This window comes from Anser cygnoides, chromosome 3 (genome assembly GCF_040182565.1).
Source record: "Anser cygnoides isolate HZ-2024a breed goose chromosome 3, Taihu_goose_T2T_genome, whole genome shotgun sequence".
NCBI classification, from domain to species: domain Eukaryota; kingdom Metazoa; phylum Chordata; class Aves; order Anseriformes; family Anatidae; genus Anser; species Anser cygnoides.
Genome location: NC_089875.1, coordinates 28,039,528 through 28,061,815, shown reverse-complemented (window position 1 = coordinate 28,061,815; position 22,288 = coordinate 28,039,528). Strand labels below are relative to the sequence as shown.

The following is a 22,288-nucleotide window of genomic DNA, read 5'->3' as shown; positions in this document are numbered from 1 at the left end:
TTCGACTAACAGAACAGGACTTTCGTTTCATCCTTTCATGTGGCTCTTCTTATTTCTTGCATATATGGAATGTCAAAGTGGAAGGAACATAAGGGGTTCTGGTTTTCGTTTTTCACATGAACTTAATAAACACATACCCATAATATCTGTAATTCCACCCGTAGCTGTTGATCAAAAAGTATATGGATAATAACTGTCAAATGTTTTCTGCTATGCTTAACAGATTCAGGGTTTTTGATTTGGTGGGGTTTGCTTTTCTGTCTTGTCAGTGCAGGGTGAACTGGATGGGTTGAAGAGTCTCAGATTCTAGCCCAATAGATCTCCCAGCTTGCTAAAACTGGAAACTTTTTTTTTTTTTCATTTGAACTGTGGTGTAGTATCGCTTTGGTCCTTCCAAACAACATTGTTTTCTGTCCATGAGTGGTTGCATTTCTGTCATGACTGAAGTGCTATCTGTGCATGAGATTGTACCCACAGAGTTATAGAGGCTCGGACCTGTTAATGTATCTGTCTGTCATTCCCCACAAGCCCCCAAGAAACTTCACAGAATCACAGAATGGACCTCCGGAGGGTCCAACTCTCTGCTCAAGCAGGGGCAAGCTCCTCCTTGATGATGAGATTTTTTCCTGGTTTGTAAGGCCAGTGTGGGAACCTCTTAGACAAATGCATGGGTTAATATGCATAATGTAAGCGTGCAAGAAAGAGTCATTGAGAAAGTAAATGCCGAGTACATTTTTGCAAGGGATAAGGCAGATTGTAGTATATACACAAATGCCATAGGGAGAGAGGGCTGGCCGTTTATGAGCCTCTGAAAAGTATAACTGCAACTGATTATGGAGTTAATGCTGAAACCAGTGTTATCAAATACTAAGGAGCAGGCAAGATAGATGGAGATTTCAAACATGCTTTACTTTCTGCATTCAAGAGGTGCCTGCCAGAGGTAAGATTGTCTGAAAGTAGTGTGACTATTTCTGGCAGTAGTTTTGAAATACTTGTCATTTTCAGTAGTTTTTGGTTGACTCAGGCAGAGAAGTCTTTAATTATGAAAGTGTGTAATGGCAGTATGGGAAGCTCCATACAGCAGTGAATAACACTCCAGCTAACAATGGACATAATGCAGGATGTTTTTAAACATAAGGAAAAAAAAAAGAAAAAAGAGAACAACACTGGAAAGTGCTGAAGACCGCTGTAAGGCTGAAGTGTTACTTTTGTCACCCTGGGGAGCAGATGAGTCTGGTCAAAGGCAAGACTGTGACATGAGAGAGAGAATGAGAGAGAAACAGTGCATAAAGTGGAAGGTGCAGAATAATTCTCAGTAGTCAGACTGTGTGGGGCCAACAGAGATGTTGAGCAGGAGCTGAATGTGGAGACTTGCAAACTCTAGTCCATTCAGTGGCCATCATTTTGCTGCTGCTTGTTGGCAATCCTTCTCAGGGACAGCACGTCTGAATTGGGGTTGTCACAGCTGTATCTGCCCCAACAGAGACAGGAGGCATATGAAGAAAGGTGGAAAGCTGAGCTTTGCATGGAAAGCTGTGCCTAATAATACCAATACAAAAACAGGTCCTGTTGTCCTGCCTCTGACAATGGATAGTAATGAGCTAAAAGATTGGGAGAGACTTAGAGTGATGCTGTTTTAGTGTCTTTGCCCAGTTGTCAGTAGTCTGTTGCACTCCTGAGCCAGAGGTGGTATCCTCAAGGTTAGTAGCCCTTTACATGGCTTTGTGCAATTGCTTTTGGATTGTTTCAGTCCTGATGTTTGCAGGATCCTTTGACAATGTGTTCCATGCTCAATAATAAATAGTGCAAGAAATGGTCCTTTTCTCTCTCTTTCAGACCAATCTTCTGATAATTTTCTATAGCGTGCACTCATTTTTGTATTATTTCTCTCTGCAATAAAAACCAGTTTGTTTTCAGATAAATAACATAATGTGGAGTTGCCATGTGGCCTCCCAAAGAGATTCTAGAAAGAGATTTCCATCAGTTCTGTTGGTTTTGTTGTGAGATGTAGCATAGCATGGAGGATGGGACTTACCACTGCTGACATCTGCAGGTCCTCATGATAGAAAATTTACTTACTAGGCTCTTCAGGTCTGTCTTTAAAGCGGTTAGGCTGACCACTTAAGTATTTTTAGGTTAGGTATCATTATGTGTACCTGAGGGAGGAAGACGTGGACTTCCAAGAGGCTGTGGTGGTATGACTCAGTTGTTGTATGTGCAGTTAGGATCCGTGGACTAGATAAAACCAGCACCTCTTAGAAATCTTGGATCTGAGTAGTAAATGACCAACACAGTTTATCTAAAATCTGCAACTGGGGCTCATCTGAGTATTTGTAAGAGGAAACAACTCAACATGAGTAAGAACTTTCAAGATCAGACCCATAATACTGGTGCTACTAGTAGATGATTAAATCTATGTATGAGACTTTCTCATTTCTAGAGAACTACACTGGAATAACTGCCTCAATGATCTCCGACCGCCTAATACTATTGCTTTTTATGACAGACAATGTAGGTCTTCCTGTTTATTTTCCCAACTAACAAGTCAGTCAAGTAACCTTTTAGGAAATACTACAGGTCACTTCTGTAGCATACCTCACTGCATGGAAACCTTTATTGCCAGGATGAATGATATTCTTAGATATTCATGGGAAATAAACAGCAATAATCCTGACAGGAGGTGTTGGCGGAATGAAGTGTGAACAGGAAGTGATTAAAGATAAAAGACAATCTCAGGAGTTACCTTTAGCTCACTGTATGATTATAGGTGTGGTTAAAACAGGTCACAACAGAGCGTAACACCTGCTGACAACAAAGCTAATCGGAGATCCAAAGTTCGCTCGTCACTCAGGCTAGATTGAGATTATATAACCAGACCGATCACACTGAATAAAATTCTTGGTGCTTAACATATGCTTTTCAGCTTTAACTGTGTTTCAGTGTGGGCAGAAACATATGCTACATGTCGCATAAGCAAAGCTGCAGTGACACCTACATTAAGCTTCCAAGACATTTAGCATTAAAACATTTACCTTCATTTTCATTACAATTATGCACTGAATGAGGCAGGAGCCCAGGCAAAAACAATGTGTGATCATGTAATAAGGACTGCCTCATAATGACAAGGGAGGCAAATGATGGTTGCACCATCCACCTTCATTAGTGTATTTCCCAACCTCTGTGAGTTTTATGTTGTGTTTTTTTTTTTTTTTTTTTTTTAAACTTGTAGTCCCATTGGCCATCTTTCCTTACATCTTTCATGTAAGTTTTCAGCTAATACTTTACTTACTCACTAAAACAGAAAACCATGCATATTATCTATATGATTATCAAGGTATTGTTGGCTAGTATCAATCTTGTATCTGTCTTAATTCGTGACGGGTTCTTGTTTATGAATAACAGGATGTGTGTGACAAATGTGGGCCATGTAGTTTGTGCATGTTATCTTGGTATCTTCTTCCATTTCTGTGCATACAAAGCCTGAATCCTTGGGCTTTGGGAAAAGAGGCAGAAAAGATGATATCATGAGCAATACTCGGTGTTTCAACAGATTTCTTTGAAGTTACTCTTCTGGTTTACAGCCTGGCATTGATACCCCTCCATACTGATTCTGTAGCTCACCTACCTTGGCCTCCAGCACCCTGACCTGTCTTCAGAGAAATCTTCTGTGACAACCTAGAAGGGAGATGTTTTCCTGTGGGGAGTGGGATGTGCAGGTCTTGCATGGAACGTACTCTACCCACAGAGGTAGACTTGTCATTTACATTTCAAATGATCAAAAGGTGAGTGGACTACCCAGTGTAATTACATCATGCATATGTAGCAGCACGGTTCACAGGTCTGAATCTGAGCATCCCTAAACTGGTGGTGGTGGTGCGAAAGGGAAATGGAGAGGGGTGATTTTAGTGCTTCATATTGTCACCTTTCCACGCTGAAGGCCCTCTCTGGTCCCTGCTCTGCTCTTCTCTATTTTTCCTACCCTTTTCTTTCCCCTTTGTGATTCCTTTGTGCTAGTGTTTGGCTTTGTTGCCAGGTCTCAGCTTGCTCAGGCTTTTCAATTGCTTGCCTAGGTTTAATCTTCTTTGAAAGGTCAGCTTTGTGCAAAAGAAGGATGAGCCCTATGTCGAGAAGTGCAGTTTGAGGCATTCTCCAGTATGGGAAGCTCACCATGTGGTGCTCCTTGTTAGCTAGAGCAACCAAACTCACCAGAAGCAGAATGCATTACTTATGCACGTCTTGTGTAAGATACTCAGCAGAACAATTTGGACACGATCATTGAGGTAAGAGGGTGGTTCCAGGATGTACCTACATAACCACTGTTCTTAAAATATTAGCTCAACAAATCAGCAGTAGGCAAGCAAAAGGAGCAGACTAGTTAGCTAAGCATTTTTTTGTTGTTGTTGACGAGTCTTTCTAAGGCACTGCCCTACCTGTGATGAAAAAAGACCAATCTCCCATCTTTCCAACTGCTGCAGAGAAATTTGCTTAGACACCAGAAATGTTGCTGCGTTCCCTCACCTGGAGAGGGAGTAATTGTTTGGGACATAAATGATTTGCTGTTCAAATTCCAGCTCCTCCCTGGGTAGGTCTGTTTACTCTAAACTCTTGGCTGGGCTTGGGTCTAAGGGCACTCACACACACAAATGGCAAACAGGTTTGACTTGACTGAGGACTTCACAGTGGGGAGGTTGGAGGCAAATTGCAAAGCCCCAGCAAATGAAAGACATGAAAAATGAAGCAGACTAGTTATGTTTAAAAAGTCTTAAGTATCTAGCCTTTTGTTTCTTTTACTCACAGCTTTGAGGGGAAACTGGCTTAAGAGGAAAAAAATAGCTAGACTGCTCCTGGTAGATGTGTATCTTCACCCAGGCTATCTCATGCAGTACTTTCCTGTGTTGTTTCACTCCTGCATTGCACAATGCTAAATGACTTTATCCTTAGAGCTGTCAACTCTGGATTGGGACCATCAGAGCAATGATTAAATTGTTCTTCAATATTTCTAGAGTTAAATACAAATTCTCAGTCATGCCTTCCGATTGCTTTATTATATAGATAATGCACATTTGTTCCTTGGAAACACAGAACGGAGTAACCACATAAGTTGTTAACTGCTCATGAACTTAAAATTTCCTTTGCTAGCACCATTCAAAAGAACCTTTCTGCACTGTTTTTAATGCTAGGGCAGGATAGTCCTTCAAGATGTAACCCAAGTGTCTGAACGTATATTGCTTAAGAAGACATCTTTCACCAGCAGGCAGATGGAAATAATTCTGATATGAAGGGAGGGGAAAGAGTTTGCAGAAAGAGGTGAGCTCTGACTCACATCTCCAGAGCTCGTAAAGGCTGTGTTTGCATTAGCCCTGCCAAGCGTGTACTGTCGAAGGCTTTGCCATGCTTCTGGTTCTGCTGGGGGCTCAGTGGCAGTGGTGCCTGTGAAGGGCTCCCACGTAGGCATCATGTTATGGAAGCTGGTCAAAACACAGCTGCGAGTTCTAACTGCTTTCGAAAAAACAGTGAACTGTTGACTCCAAGCCTCATCCTGCACCTGCTCTAACCCAGCTCAGCGCTGCTGCAGCACCTCCTGGTGCTGCCCCCAACAGCACTTACACCTGTGCCCCTCATATTAGGGTTAGGGGTCAGAGTTTTGCTAGGGAAACAATGGTTTCGCCAATTTTCTGCTCACAGATGTGAAGCAAAATGGAGATGACTTCTTCGGTTAAAGACATGAGCTGTGAAATAGAATGAGGTGTGAGACAGCAAGGGAGACAACAGCTGTGTTATTTGATGTAAATCATACAAAACAACAAAAATTTTGAAGTCCAGAAAAAAATTGGGCAATTGGAGCTGACTGAGTAGAGGCTATGTGGGGAGAAGGTATTTGGGGAAAAGCTGTGTCCCCCTGTAAGATTTCAGATTAATTTGCCTCAGGTGTATTCAGGGTTCTGTACCAGCTTTCAGTGGATGTTCCTGAATTGAAGATATGTTGCATGCAAACTCATGACTTATGAATCCATAAATAAACTTTGGAAAAGAAATTCGAATTTTCATGCTGCAAGAATTAATTTTCAGTAAAAAGAGCTGTGCTGGGTGCAACACTTGCTATAGTTTGTTGTTGGTATTTGAAAAAAAAAAAAGAAAAAAAAGAGAGAAGGTGCGTGGGTGGTAGGACAGGAAAGTCAACAGCCAAAGTGCTTTCTAGAGATGCTGCTTTGAAGAAAGAGTGATCTTGGACTAGGGACTTGAAGTGGGAAGGTAAAGATATGTCCTGGGGCATGGTGTCATAAGGCAGAATCAGCCAGAGCAGAATAATGGTGCTATGAAAAGGGGAAGATCCTGCCCCCACGCCTGTGTTCGTTCCCAGCTGTTGTGGTGCTGGCAGTCACCTTGTGCTGGTTTCTGCACGTGTTGGATTGCTCTGTGCCAAGGTTCAGCTCACTAAAGCGACATAAACCTGGTGCAATATTGCTACTGCAATAAATGAAATTGGCTCTGTGAAAGGAGGAGTGAATGCTGGAGACGGTGCCTTGGGGAAGGGGCCATGGCCCACGGCTGGGACGGGATGGAGGTTGGCGCGTGCTTTCTGCAGCACTGAGCTCTTACACTGGTGCTGCCCCAAGCTAGAAACCACCAGAAGGGGTGACAGCAGCTGAGGGTGCACTTCTCCCACATCCAGCTCCAGAAATGGATCTGGAAAACAAGCACTGGGAACTGGTGGTCACAGGTCATCCAGGCCTTTGCCATGTACCTCTGCTTCTCTCTGCAGTGTATGTGCTGGCCGGTCTTGTCCTCATGCTCGTTTGTGAGGCATCTGCCAGAATTTAGTGACTTCTAATGCTTTTACTTTAACCTCCGGAAGGCTCAGTGTTACAGTGAGTCCATCGTGCCGGCTAATGGCTGGTGTTTTGAGATTTGGAAACTAGCGGCAGAACTAATGTCTGAGACATTTGTAATTTTCTCTAGGGCGGGAAAAAATGAAAATATCATTTATAACTTAGGTGAGTCACTGATGATATTCTAAACAATGTCCTGTAAGTGTTTCTATTTAAGAAAAGTTTATATCTGTTCCCCAGGCGCACTGCAGGCCATCTAAAAGCAAAACCAGAATTTCCGCCGTGGAGACGGAGGCTCTCCTCCCCGAGAAGCCTTTCTTTCTCCTCCCACAGTATGCATAAAGGATATACAAAGCCAGCTGGTCAGATGGATTAGAAAGCACTGCATCACGTCAATGGGCACCCTTGTTTGTGTTCTTGAGGAGAGATTCTTAGTTCAGAAAGAAAGAAATGCCTCCTCTGTAATCGCCACTAACGAGGAGACCCCAGTGAAGTTTTTGTGTTTTAAAAGGCTTTGGCAAAAGACATTTTGGACTCTCGGATTAGTTTATGTTCCCTCCCCCTCTCCACTTGATCCTTAAGGATTTGCCTGAGTCATGGATTTTTACTGGGCTTGTTAACTCTGTTGTTATTTTTTTTCAGCCAGAGGAATAAAGAAATCCTTTAGCGAGAGGCACTCACCGGGGATTAGCTGTGAGTGGACTGAACAACTCGGTGGCTCCCCGGCGGGGTGACCTCTGACTGCCGGGTCGGATGGCGACTCATCTCGTGCCTCCTGGCTGAAGCAAGCCGAGGGCTCCCAACAAGTGTTTTCTCCGTCCTCACCGGTTTCTCTCCGCACAGCGATGGGCAGTGCCGAAGATGAGCTCTGTGTTATCACAGCTGCTATTCCACAAAAGCGGGGGAAAATGATAAAGTATATAGAATATCAAAGGCTACGGTAACTGTTATTGGAAGGAAACCATAACCTCTTTTACCACCTAAAGGGACCTGTCTGCTTTCCTCCTCTGTAACTTCAGAGCTGCTTTTCCAGCAGGGGTTTTCCCCGCGTAGCAGCAGTGCTTCAATTCATTGCCGAGTTGAAAGGTGGCAAGAGTGGCTTTTGGAAACCTTTCTGCTATGGATGGTAACTTTACCCAGGCCTGATGGTTTCACGGATGCTGTAGTGGTGGCAGAGGAAGGTTTCATGGGAGCCGCTTGCACAAGCTCTAACTGCTATATCTGAATTGAACCCATTTACTTCAGCTAGGAAGTTACAAGCAATACGTTTGGGAGGCAAAACACAGTAAGAAGAGAAGCCAGAAATTCAACTGAAACCGTACATGTAACGGAGGTCGGATTTTGTGTGTAAGGCTAATATGTAGATGAGTATCACTGAACAAATGAGTTATGCAGATTAACTCTGCCTTTGAGAAAATTGGTTAAATACTATGCTATGCACTGTTTTACACAGTCTTTGAAATCCTGGCTGTTTTACAAAGCAGTCAACTGCATCTTTTATCAGGTTATCAAGGGCTTGGATCAATTCATGATGAATAAGCGTCCAACCTACTCTATTGAAAGCTCTGTCAGTCATTGTAACATACCGGTAGGTTTTCAAGAAACAGCTGTGGAAAAGGAACCTTTCCCTCTTAGCTATTGTTGGAGAAAAAGTAACGAATCGCTTTCATTGTTGGAAGGGAGTGTTGGCTCACACGAAGTCAGGTTAAGTGATGTGTGTTATTTTTTATGTGAATAAACTGGATGAAGTTAGGCAAACCTCCAGTGTATTAAAGCATTGCACCTTAAAATGAGATTTCCAAACAATTCAAAGGAATTAAGCTCCAGTGCAGTTTAGATTGATGCCCTGGCATGCAATGAATGGAGAAGGAAGAAAACAGTGATATTAAATATACTATACGTATTAAAGTAAGTATGCATTTGATACATGTTCATGTGCAAATACAAACATAATTATATAAGTGTTAGCTTTTTGCTTTTCTGACATTAATTAGTAGTTGATTTCTTTCTTGTAAACACGCATGGCAGAAGAATGCTCTTGGAGGCTTTATAAAAGGAATAGGCTGGCGCAGCTGTAGAGATATTTAGGGAGGTCTCTGTGCATGAGGAGGTAGGCAAATAGGAGGAAGTTGTGTAGAAGGCTGGGAAGGAGCAGGAGTAGTCAAGGAGGGGCAGGTGATCTGCAATAGGCATAAAAAGAGGAAGACCTTTAGGATTAAGAATATGGCAAACTTTGTGCTCTTCTGTTATCTCCTTTGTCCATTGCTCTGCACAGACTTGTCTTTTTTGTTTGTTTGTTTGTTTTTTTTTTCAAGTTGGTTGCAGGTGATGAAATGGCTTAAACTGTTAGCCATTAGGAAACAGTCAGAAAGCTGTGATGTGCATTTCATGATCAACAGTGTCTGTTGTAGGTGCATCAACACTCACAGGAAAGCCTTGCCCTGGCTTTCCGTAGGGTATTAAATTAGGTCGAAGTCTCCCTGTTGGTTGTCAGGGTCCATAATGGCCTGGAGTAAGGGTTTGTGGAAGGCTGCTGAGAGCTCGAGGAGGAGAGCTGCAACTGGTGGTTTCGCTCCTCAGCTGCCTTGAAACCTTCTTCAGTCAGGGTCAGATTGCTGAAGGTAAAGCAACGTGTAACAGCCAGTCATATCGCTGCACTGGGGACATCCTGCACCCCATCCTCATTGCTCCTCTTTTCCTCCTGGCTGCCAGCTCCCCCTGGCCTGCAGCAAGTCTAGTGCCCGTCAGGTCCTGAGCAAGACGGATTCAATTCGCTGGCCTGGAAGAAAACTAATGTGACAAAAAAAAGTGAATTGTTTGCTCCTGAGTTAATGAACTGAATCAGCTCAGTGAAGGCTCTGATGAACACTAGAGTCTGATGTAAGAGAAAGGGTGCGTTAGCATGAGTGGGACGGAGAGGAGAGGGCAGGGCTGGAGTGCAGGACACGCTACTTTTGGCGGTGATGAACTGCGAGAGTGATTCAGCCCTGACATGCAACTTCCCCAGGAGGGTCTTAATACAGGACCATGAAACAGGAACTGCTTTTAGCACAAGCTGCACCATTGCCTGTCATTATCATAAATAACCAGTCATATGTAAAACAAGAGCTTACAGCGCACACACAGGACTCCAAATTCATTCACAGGAAGAGCAAAGCACACATGATAGAGGTTGGCCGCACAGCTGCAAGTCACTCTGGCACTGTAGTGGTGAAGGGCACTTCGGAACTTACTGGGGGAGGGGGCAATAAGTAATCAAGACAAAGGGAGATTTATTCCTAGTCTCCCAAAAAGCATTATGAAGGCACCATCTAAGAAGACACATTGTGCCTGTAGAGTATGATGAAGAAGTGTTAATGATAGATTAATTTCCTTAGGCTGGACATTCAGGGTACTCCAGGATTCTCATTTATTTCAATTCTGAGAAGCATTTATTGTGGCTTTCTTAAAGCTCATGTGACAAGCATTTTGGAAACTCTGTTTCGCGTCAGCTAGCCAGGTGTTGTGCTGGAGGTCAGGACTGAGACCTTTGCCTCGGTGTGTCCCAGGAATCTGGGCAGAGAATTCAGTTCTAATTTCTTTAAAGTGTGAAGGGAGAAGTTTGCATTTCATGGTGTGTTCACAGCTTCAGTGAGTATGAACAATCTCTGATTAATATCAGTAGTAAAGAAAAGAAAAAAAGGTCAGAGTTTTTCACCATTAATTTTTCTGACCTTTCTGCATCTTTTTCTCTTGTCTTTTCATCCCCATCATGCATGCTTTTTTCTTGATGTCCTCTTTTGTTCAAAAGATATAGGTAAAATTAACAGAGAATGAATGTTAGAAGGTTTTCTTTGATTGCAACGTAAAGTAGTAAACTATTTTCCAAGTAGTAAACTCTGTAGATTGTGAATTGTGGAAATTCAGATGCTTCATTTACAACTCTGGTCTTTGGCAGACCAGATACAAGTGCTTTAATGCTGGGCTTGCTGCACAAAGAAGTGCAGTACTCAAGCTACCCTGCCTTGAAAAGGTTCTGGTACCACACAACATGAATATGATGGGATAGTCTGTGGGCTGGGGAACGCTTTAGCTGGATAAACTGCGCCTGTTCGCACGAACTTGCCATCTAAGACTCTGAAATGGCAGTTGAAGACAATACAAGTTGCAGTGTCACACTTCAAGCAGCTGAAAGGGACATCACACAAAGGTCTCTCAGCCTGGGATGGATCAGGGAAGGTATGAACCCCACATCTTTGCATTGGTCACATGTCAAGGGATAGCCCTTACACTTCAAAAATTAAACGTGCACTTTTGTTCATTGTAATAACCCAGCCCATCTTCGTTACTCTTTCAATTTGGTTGTAACTTTTATTGTTAGACTGAATAACTGGAGCAATTAGGGTAAAGACATCAGAAGGAGCCAGATACCATACAGTTGTCCTGATAGAGTAATTTGTGGCAACTTCAGGATTTAAGTGTCTCATCAGATACTGCTGTGGCTTTAGGAAACCTTTGGCTTTGCCGAAGTTGAAAGACTTTGCCAAGCATTTGAAAAGTTCATCAAGCCTTAGAAAGTATTCTGCTCTGACCTGAGCTGGAAGTTAGTTTTCACATGTTGTTGGTATTAGCATTTTGATCTCTCCTGTCTTCCAAAGAAGCAATAGCTTTTCCTCACAGAAAGGAGCACTCTATGGAAATTATAAGACTCTGATTTCAGTTTTTTCCTCTTTTAGTTATAAATGCCCTTTGAAATAAATCTGCAAATGTAGGATATAATTCAGATCAGCTGGAGCAATACATTTAGTGGGTCATGCACAGAAAATTGTAGGTGTTCCTCATATGTCATCCAGATTTTTTTTTAAATGTTCTTGGCGAAAACGTGATGTTTGTGTGTGGACAGCACTACCGATGTCCTGTTGACCGCCCCCAACCCACCGCTAACCACCTGGAATGAAGTTATTTTTATAACTGGCAGACTTTCTATAAGCAAAATGTTTCAGATTTAGCAGCTGAATGGAAATGCCTGGCATGCTTTTTGTGGTCATCCTTGTTTGCTAACATTACAAGGTAAGGCAAACGTGCTGCAGAATTGTGGTATGTTTGCATCTTTGCAAAGGGATTGATGACTAGCCTAGCTAAAATACACAGGCATAGGCCACTTGGTCTCCGCAATTAAACCCTCCCAAAAGATGGGTGTGCTCTAAAGCTGGAAATCGGGTAAATCTGTATGAAATTGGAAGTATCCACAAAATCTGAACTTAAAGCCCAATGGGACTAAGTCTAGCTGATCAGTTTTAACCAAGAACTGCTATAAAATATATGATGTAGGCTGATAATCTTTTCCAAATCCCCTGATGATGTTTTTCCTCAGCTTTGCTAGAGTGGACTTCAGAGTGACAGTCTAAATGGGGACCCTTTAGCATTTCCCTCTTTGCAGATGCCAAAATGATCTGTTCTCCTTTTCTGTTTTACACATTTCTTCCCGTTTTTTTGTTTCACTTGAGCTAAGGGAAACTAAATAGAGAGCATTGTAGTTACTTAGAGTCACCTTCCCCTGGTCCTGCATGCTTTCAGTGACACTATCTAGGCTGTCACCCTTGGGTTTCTATAGGAGAGCTAATTGTGACTGACTGAAGTACAAGAAAGAAAACCTTATACATATATATATGTGTGTGTATGTTAACAGTCCACAAAGAATAAGAGAACTTTCACTGTTTTTCCTGATACAAGAAAATTCTTGAAAAGAGCTAAGTGTCAACAGTATCATCAGTTGTCAGCCTTTTGCAGAGTCCTACAAGGGCTTTGAACAAGCTGCAGGCCCTTGCAGACCTAACTGTCTGAGCCTCATGGCATTTTACTGGGTATTATTTATGTTAGTCTGGGCCAGGCTGAAATAGTTTTCCCTGCTTCTCTGCATACAGCCAAAATTGTGTGCACGGTCCTGTTTTTGTGAAAAGCCCTGGCAGGCCTTTGAGCATGGGTGCTGTTAATGTGACAGGGCCGGGATTTCACCCCGGGCACTTTTGCATCTGCATACGTAATCTGCTCGGAGCAGCTTCAGACAGCGCTGTGATTAAAAATGCCTGGGCAGGTCTCCACAAGCGCTGTCCCTGTGCCGTATTTCGCAGTGCTTTACTGGTGTTATACACAGGAGGCAGGGTGGGGAGAAGGGTGACTTTCAGAGCAGGTATCGAGCAGGGCCTTGGGGCCACAGGAGCAGGAGCTCCCTTCAGATCATCATTTTAAGTGGTTAAAGAGGGTGTTGCTTACTGGCCGATGCAGTAGCCACCTGCCGAAGGCTCCCAACACCTCTTTGATGCATTGCAATCCACATACAGGCAGTTTTCCCTCCAGCTATCTGCCCTCGCTGGTTCTCTAGGCTGCTTCTTTCTTTGCCTTCCCGGTTCCCGCAAGTCCTGCTGGTTGTTGTTCTGTACCAGCGCTGCGCTGCTGTATCATCCTGCTACGCTAGGAAACACCTAAGCCCTTACCTTCAAGAAATGCACATGGTAGGAATGACGTTGGTATCCAAAAAAACACAGCACAGAGATCCAGACTTGTTCATTCCTTGGGTTTGGGGCTCCGCTTTGATCCAGCCCCACAAATGTGAGGTCTGAACTTGTGCCAGTGTCTGATCTGACAATGTTTTGATTTGAAGAAACATGTCAGTGTTTCTTTGATTCTATTTTTTTTTCTATGGGAGAAATTAAACTTGAGGGGTTAGAGGGGGATTTTTTTAACTATTTGGAATGGGTCTCTGTAATACAAAAACTGTGTGATCGATAGCTGTTGAAATATGACTGGCGGCCAAACTCTGGGCCTCATGTCCCTGTGATCAGAAAAGGATCTGAGCCAAAGCCAGCTGGGGAATCCTCCCAGGGTTTATAAACAGCTTTGGCTAAGTTCATTATCAAGTAGAACAAATGTAAATCAGTTTAAATAGAAAGCTAGGTTAAGGTTTAAGGTAGTTCCAGAGGCACCTGGGAGAAAGCCATCACAGTCCTTTGGCACTGATCTGAGTTGGTTCCCTGTCTCCAGAGCATTCCTGCTGAACCTTGGGCTGTCTGCCTTGCATTGATGGAAAGTGCTCAGGCTACCTGGAGCAAGGAGACAAGCCACTTGTCTGTAGAGACTTATTTATTCCCTCTTGTTCTGGTTGTGGGACTTTGGAAATGTTTTGGGCAGATTTTCTAACCTCTTGAAGTGTTGGTTAGGGCCAGCTCTGTGTAGAGAAGGAATTACTTGTACTTGAGCTTTTCCTTAAATAGCTCCAAGTGTTTTGGTGAATATAAATTGTAGCCCGGTATTACTTACAGCTTTTCATTACCGTCTACTCTTGATGGCCATTTCTGTTGAGAGGTACATTTTGAGAATGAAAGAGTTTTATGTATATCTGAAAAATGAAAAGCTTCTCTGAGCAGAGGAGCCTATCAGTAAAATTATAAGCAATTTTCTTTTTGGGCAGCTGGTATGCTTGTGCCATGTGAAGGCTTTGCAGACAAGAGAGTTGTACTTGAAGCCTGGAGTAGCAGCAAACTGAGTTGCTGAAGATGTCTGAGATCAATCTATTTCCCTTGGTTTCTTGCTGATCAGTTTTGTATGCAACGGGAACCTCTGAAGATGGGGGGGTTGTCTGAGACCTCTCAACTATAATTTGTTTTTAGGGGCCAAACATAGGTGTTTGGAAGGACTCCTCTTGTGCATAGCAGTTAATTTCTGGCAGTTTTGTTGCTTTGTAATTGCCTGGGATTTTCACAGTCTGCCAAGTATATGCCCACTGGAGGTCTCTGATCTGCTTGTCTCTCCACAGCCTGGTTCTGAATTTTTTTCTATGATTTTTTTTTGCAGAGGAATTCAGTATGAGCGTCTCTGAGGCTGGGGCTGTGCAATTCTGTGGTTTAGAAAACCCCCTTTGGTTCACAATGACCACAGCCTTCTCTTTTGATCAAGCTTTAGGACACGCTCCGTGTCAGGTCTCATCCTTTCTTTACTTCCCCTCTGCAGTAATTCACGATTATCACTTCTTTTGCACCAGCACCAATGCTCATGTGACTATTGCACTGTTTCAGGGAGATGATCCAGCCAAAAAGTAACCTGAAAAAGAAGTGCTGAGCTCTGTGAACCTGCTCCCTAGGATCATGTAAGTGATTGTGGGAGAGGGTGAGAACACACGTGCCAGGGTGAGGAAGAGTGCTATAGTTTTTTGTCAGAAGAGTTTATACTACCACGCAACCTCAGTGATTTGGATGGGGAATTTATATCTGTGAGAACCTTATCTGAGTCACTGACTAATTGTTAATATTACCATGTTTGCCCTGCAGTAATATCAGGAGGCTGCAATCATGATAGGAGCACTGCTGTGCCTAGCTCTGTGTACACACCAGAGGAAAATTGCCCAGTGTTTGCAGTCTCCATAGATGTGACAGCCAAACACAACCAATGACAATACAAATGCGCTTCAGCCAGAAAAGCCATGCTATTCCTGACCAAAGGTCCATCTCACCCCTCTTAACCTTTATTTTGTCTTATAGGGGCAACAGCTTTGATGAGGGTGCAGAAGTGGTGTGCACAGTGCTGCTCTTATGCGGTACAACCTCACAGCTGCAGGAAAACAGGACTTCGGTGCTGTGGGTTGCATCCAGACGGTAGTGGTTACCAGGGGACCTATCCTACAAGGGGATTGACAAAGTCCCATCTTGAACGTCTCTGCAACAACCCATTGCAGAGGGTTTCGGTCTTATCCGGTGTTATTTTAAATGTGCTCTTTTAAAAATTAATTAGGTGTACCTTATTTCTTGTATGCAAGATAAAGTGAACGGTTGCTTCTCATTCATCTTCTCTGTAGCCTTTATAAGTTTGTGAACCAGTGCTGAGCCATATTAAATTTTTCAAGTGAGAGAGGACCCAGCCTGGGCTGTTAGTAGGGGAAGACTGCAGCTGTAGGGGTAGAAACTGTGTACACTCCTTTATAAAAGGGCTGAGTCCTCTTCACTCCAGTGGTATGAGCTGCTTTTGGCACCTCTGAAAGTTGAGATATGTTTGCAGTTGTACGCTGCAAGCTGAAGGAAGCATTCCTCTGCACAGTGCTGCGGGTTTAGCTCTACGACTGTGGAGGAATGCAGCATCACGTGGGAAAAAAACAGGAAGTGTTTCAGGAACTGGCAAGTTTGAGAAGGTTTAATCAGTTATGATCAGTTGGCTCCCAGGAATCATTTAAGGAACAATTCCTTTATTTCTGTACAGAGCAGAATTTGAAAGTTTATGTATGTCCAAGTCATGTTTCCTGAGTAAGTATGAGCAATATAGAATAATTTACCTTAGATCTTTTCTTGAAGACTAATTATTATTTCCTTCCCTCATTCTTTGGTAACTTTGAGGATGTAACGAGACATTAAATAAGCTGGATTTGACGTGAGACAAATTCTAAGAAGTTCCCACTTTCCACTCCTGATGCTCGTTGCTGTTCCTGCACTACTCTGGTTGTGCTGATGCAGCCATTTGCGGGGCTGTGCTGAAATGATCCAGGTTAAACATCAAGCACAGAAAATCCAGCAGCAAAAACTTTGTTTTCTTATCAGCTGAAATCTGCAAATCCAATCTGTTTCATTGATACACATGAAGACGCACTGATAAAAGTGAGGCAGCACTGACTGTGGCATGGAGTAGAGGTGGGTGGCCTTGCACCTGGGGAAACGGAGTGACAGAACAGCAGACTGAAGAGAAGCGTGTTAACCAGTGATACTGGTAATTCCTGATGCGCTCTGTGGCCTGAGCCAGCTTCTGCTTTCAGTTCACATACACCCACAGTGACTCCAGATGGAAGTGGCCTTAGCTGTTGGACGACTACCTGTTGGTATGGTAACGCTCACCAAACATGACATTTAGGAGATCAACCTCCTTTTGAGATGTTTTTATACCTGCTTTATATTTAGCAAGAAAGCATTTGTGGTCTCTCACACACTTTTTAAATGGAAGCAACTGTATTATACATATAAAACCAAATGCAATGCAACTCTTTACAGTGACTGGAAGGGAAATGTGAAGTTGAAAACAGGCAGTAGCCTTCAGCTCCATTTCTTTGTATTTAGTTGACTGAATTCTCCATTTGTGCCATGGTAGTAATGCCAGCTTAGATTTTGGAAAGGACTATAGGCTCTGCAGGTAAAAGACACCACATAATATGGAATACTATTACAAGATAGGTAGAGGCAGATTCTTCTGAAGCGTTTTCCTGCCCTTTGCTTACTAGAATAGGAAAGATGGAATGATCTTAAAGCTGTGATGCTTTTTCTCCCAGGCTGTGTAGTTCCTGTCTCTAGTACAGTACGGTTTGGCTGAAGATGAGAAGCTGTAACACTGCACACTGGTCCCAGCCTCTGTTACTTTGAATTCTGTGCCGACATTTGACCACCAGACTGTCGAGGTGGGTTTGGGGTTTTAAATGCAAGACCGTGAAAAGATGCTAAGTGTCTGCACGTTGCTGGATTGCATCCTGGTACCTTGGGCCTGCTTGGGAGAGACTTTTACTTTTCCTCTAAACTCCACAGGATCACGTAACTCAGGATAACTCCAGATTTTGTCTCTTCTGAGCATGCCGGTTAGAATTGATATGTAAAACCTTAAACACTCTGGAGCTCAACCAATTAAGAGTGATAATTACGAACTGGGTTGTAGTGAACTCCTATTCACTTGCAGCATTCTCCAGTCTAAAGTTTCTTCAGAGGAGATTCAGGGATAACATACCGGGGTGGGAACACTTCCTTTTTAAATTACTAAGCAGCATTATTGTCTTAAATGTAAATTAGATAATTAGTGAGGTCAAGAGACCACACAAAAGATTTTATTGGTTTCAATAAAATGCAGCTTGGCATCAACTTGTATAGTAACAACCAGGTTTTCTGAGTTAGTATGAATCACCAGATTAGATGTAATTTCACCTTGAGTCTCACTCATGAATCTACTGTGTTTCCAATTTATTATAGGGCTGTAATTATTTAAATACATCTTTGCTTGCTATAGATACTGTATTACCTATCCCATTTCTACATAAGGGTTTGGTTTGGTTTTCATTTCTGCTCTGTCTTCATTCTATGCCTGATTTTTCTTTGACTTTTCTGTCCTTAGTGCTTTGTTTCTTCTTTTCTCATGGGGTTTTGCCTAGAAGTTATGCAGACTCTTAAACAATGTAAAGACATGAATTTAACAGATTGTAAATTACAAAGCTTGAGTTGCCTTTTTGGCTATCACCCATGTGTTTTGGCTTTTACTACCTGTTTGGCATGCACTACTTTTTCATTCAGATGTAAGCAGCACTACTGAAGTGAAAAGGCTGTGGCTGTGTGTTAATAGTAATGCTTCAGGTGTTCACTCACTAAATTCTTGCGGTAGCAAGCAAAAAGAAACTATTATTTTCCAGATTATATTCAGAGTAGATAAAACAAATGATGAGAGTAAAGATGATCTTGATTGTGTGCAAGGGGAGCATGGGTATTGGGAAGATGAGGTGATAATACGTGCAAAGTTTATAGTGAGTTGGAAATTGAACCCAAGTCACCTCGTTCCTGGTTCAGCACATTACAAGTCAGAATTACCTCCCATTGCCATGGCAGGTATATTCCTTCAGATTCCCCCACCCTCCATTTTGTATTGGCAGGGTTGCCGCAGACTACTTTAAATAATAGCATGTAAATTTTTACCTGAAGAGATCATGGAAAATTTTAAATAGATCCTTATTTTCTGGACAATGTGGTTAGAAAAGCATTGTCTGTCCTTTATTTACACATGGGAGACAGGGCTCCTGCCAGCCAGCCATGGGAGCAGCGCTTCTCGCAAGTGCAGTGCCCCGTGAGGTGTGTAAAGCAGCAGAGCTGGGAAAGAAGGCAGGGAGGACTGGCTCTGCCAGTCAGGGAGAGGCAGCTAAATAAACCGAGTGCTTTGCACTGTGGCGGGACTTGAATCATGTGCCAGGCAAAGCAGATAGCAGGCGCAGAGCACAGTTAGCACCCACCAGTCATTAAGAAATATCTGCCCGCAGATAGGAGGGTGGCAGAGTTGTTTTTTCTTTCATTCTTCCCAGGTCTGTGAGGTTGCAGCCGCCTGCTCTTACTTAGACCATGCCCCGCTCAGGCTAGATGTGTGGCATGAGGCTGATGTGAAGCCTCAGCTCTGTTTTCATGCCTCTCCAGAGCAGTACAGCACCTAGCTTTAGCAGGTGTGCGGGGTGTCCTTGTCACAGTGGGTGTTTGGTGCACTTGGTGAGATAGGCAAACGTTATTATCTTGCATTTTATAGACAGTTATTGCAGCACAGAGTAAACAAGCGCCAGAGCCTCCAAGGTACTTTGATGCCTGACTCTAAATGGCTTCAGGGTCATGCAGGCCCAGCATATTTCTGCGGCTTGAGGCCGAGGTGAGTCTGTGCATTGACACAGGCTGTGTAGACTGTCACAGGCAGTGCAGGCATTGCTGGTCCCTGGCTGGTGGCTTGACTGCTGGACCAGGCTGCCTTTCCTAATCTTTTGTTCAGATCTCTCCTTCCAACCTATCTGTTTTGCAGGATGAAAACCACTGTGGTTTTACGCTGAAGCAGTGCCTCCAAGCTTGAAAAGACTCAGTGCTCCTTGGGTACGGGAGGTCTGCCTTGTTGAACTTCTGCCTTGTGGGAACATGAAGCCCGAGTTACAGTGCTAGGTGAGCAATATTCAGCACACAGCCACCCCAAACCACTTCACTGCCTAAATACTGTGCTGTGGGATCACTGTGTAAATAGCACAAATAGCCAGCAAACGTGGCATTTTCAGGTGGTGTTTAGCAGGAAGATCTTCAGGAAAGGACTGACACATTAAACAAACACTGAAGTAAAGAGAGAAGTGTTTCTACGAACTGTTTCATCATTAATACATGTATGTATTACATATGCATATATATATGTATGTGTGTGTATGTATGTGTGTAAAACCAGAGTTTAATAAGGGCAAAGATGAATTCTAGGTAATTAGCAGACCACATTTTGCCTGGGTTAGAGAATTCTTATGAAGACGTGTGCTAAATTTTCTGCTTGTTGCCACATGATTGACTTTAAAAAGTGAGCAAAGTTATCCTTCCCTCACTTTGAATCCGCCTGTGAATTAGAAAAGACAAATGGTAGATATTTTTGTTGGGGATTTAGGAAAAAAAAAAAAAAAAGCCAACAGGGCACAGAGTATCTCTGTTCCCTCCCACTGCAAGGTTTATTGATGCTGTCTGCAGATTTGTGTTTGCTTTACTGCTGGTAGTTAGAGCTGGTGATCAAAGGCTAGTATAGCCGAACCCATGAAGGGACATAATTGGTTGGACTCTTTGAGTCCTCTGTAACAATACTCAGTTTTGTTGTGTTAGGCAGGGCTCCACAAATTATAAAACATTGTATGATTGCTGGGGCAGTCGCTCAAATGTTTTCTTCTCGTCTCAATTCCTTTTATACAGGAAACCAATATAGCTGGGAGCCCAGGGATGAAAGCTTTAAACCTGGAGGGTGCCTGGTGCTTCCTGAGAATCTCACGGGGGAAACATCCAGTCCCAAAACAGCTTCGCTGACAGATATATTTTTATAGCCTATTATTTTCTCTCCTCATTCTTTGTTTCATTTGAATATAATAGGCTCTTTATTTTTAACTGCTCGTCTGTTCCTGCCGTTTATATCCTCACCCAAAAATCATAATTCTCTGTTTCATTTCTTTCTTTCTTTTTTTTTGTTTTGTTTTTGACATCACATTTGGTTACTGTTAAACATATGTGCTACAATGCCTGTATAGAAGGGACATTGTTTATTTTTCTGAGTAATAAATTTTCCATTTTCCTCTCTGTCTTTTCAAAAGAATCCCATATTTCAATTTGAACCAAAAGGATATAGCCCTATTTATAGGTTTTGAATTTTGGCAGTGATGTAAGTGTGTTATGTGGTTGTATGACTTCATGAGAGGGGAAAAAAAAGGAGTTGCAGATAAATATATAAAAGTGTCATTTTCCTTTTTACTTCTCTAATACACGAGATGGAGAAAATACTTCTGATGCTGCTTCTCCTGGGTGTAGTTGGTGTGTTCTCAGGGGACTGCTCCAGAGTCCCAGCAAAGAAGCTGCCCATGTCCTTGAGCTACTGATGCAATTTTACAGTGGATTCAAACATGAGCAGATTCAAATGCTAATTAAACAAAATGTACAGAGTGGTTTTGCTGTTTGGAAGTGGATAAATGCATAATATGAGGCCCATGCTCGTAAGGTTACTTTTTTCTTTTATACTTTCCAAAATCATGTTTTGTTTGGTCATTTAAAAAGAATAGATGCACAACTTTCTGGCATGATAGATTTTAATTTGGACAAATAAGCATGATAAGGTACTTGCTTTCATCTTACACTTGCATTCATCTTATAAAATCCATGTTAGGGTGCTGTCTGTGAGAGCCAGTCTCCACGTCTCCCCCCTTCTTACTACCCCTGCATAAACCCATGTCTGCCAGCCACGGGGGACGAAGCAGCAGTGTTTGCTCAAACAGCCTGTGCACGCAGGCGGCTCTGCACAATGCCAGGTCAGCATGACATGAATGCACCACCTCTGACACTTCGCAGCAGACCTTGTTACGAGTTCCTGCCCTGTTGAAGCAAAGCAAGTTGGAGAGCCAGTCAGGCTTTGCTCTCTGTGCTGCCACTGACTCTCAGACAAGTTCTTAAATCTGGGTCTCAGTTTACCCGTCTGTAAGTTAACAACTGCAGTGCTTGTCTCTGGGAGTGTCTGAGAATAGAACTGGTGGGAAAAACGATTTTTGTCCCAGAAAACCTGTAGAGATTAGAATGTTATACATATGTGAATATAATTATTTAATACAGAATGTAACTGTAGATGTATGTAAACATGTAATTTTAGCCTCCAATTTAATGATAATGAAAACTCAAATAATTAAAATTTTCATTACAGAATATTTCCTCTTCTACAGATCTTTTAAAGTTCAGTCATAACACATCTTATGTATTATGTAAAATGCTTCATTTGGGGTTTTGCTCTTCTGTGAAAAAAAAAAAAGTTTTGCTGAAATGGGATTTGATGCTGAAAAGCTGTTTCAAGAATGCCTTTCAGTTGCACAACTTAATGTAGTACCTGGAAATGATTTTAAGCTCCTTGCAAAAGAACAGCCAGGGATCTATTACATTATAATTATTAATTATAATGCAATTAATAATTACTGTTATGATTACTTAACTCTTTTAAGTATGATGTTCTTTTTATGTGCTTTCCTTCTTGCAGATTGATCACCTTAATTACGGTATGTCTGTTTGCATGTACTTAGCACCTATTAAAATGAAGCCTAAAGTGCATTCTCAAACAAATTAGAAACTGCTTTATATGTTTCCAGGCCATCTCAGTGGGAATGAACTAGCATTTTTCATCTCCCTGAGTTAATGGGGCTTGGACTTTGCATCTATGTTATTTTCCCAGACCTTTGA

At 42.5% G+C, this 22,288-nt stretch overlaps 1 long non-coding RNA gene across 1 annotated transcript; it reads left to right on the top strand.

Moving 5' to 3' along the window:
• The first annotated feature begins 12,641 nt into the window (after positions 1–12,641).
• LOC106031640 (uncharacterized) lies at positions 12,642–22,024 on the top strand. The gene is made up of 4 exons (XR_007160855.2): positions 12,642–17,235; positions 19,368–19,501; positions 19,612–19,713; positions 20,276–22,024. It is a non-coding gene; the product is annotated as an uncharacterized lncRNA (long non-coding RNA).
• Positions 22,025–22,288: the final 264 nt, after the last annotated feature.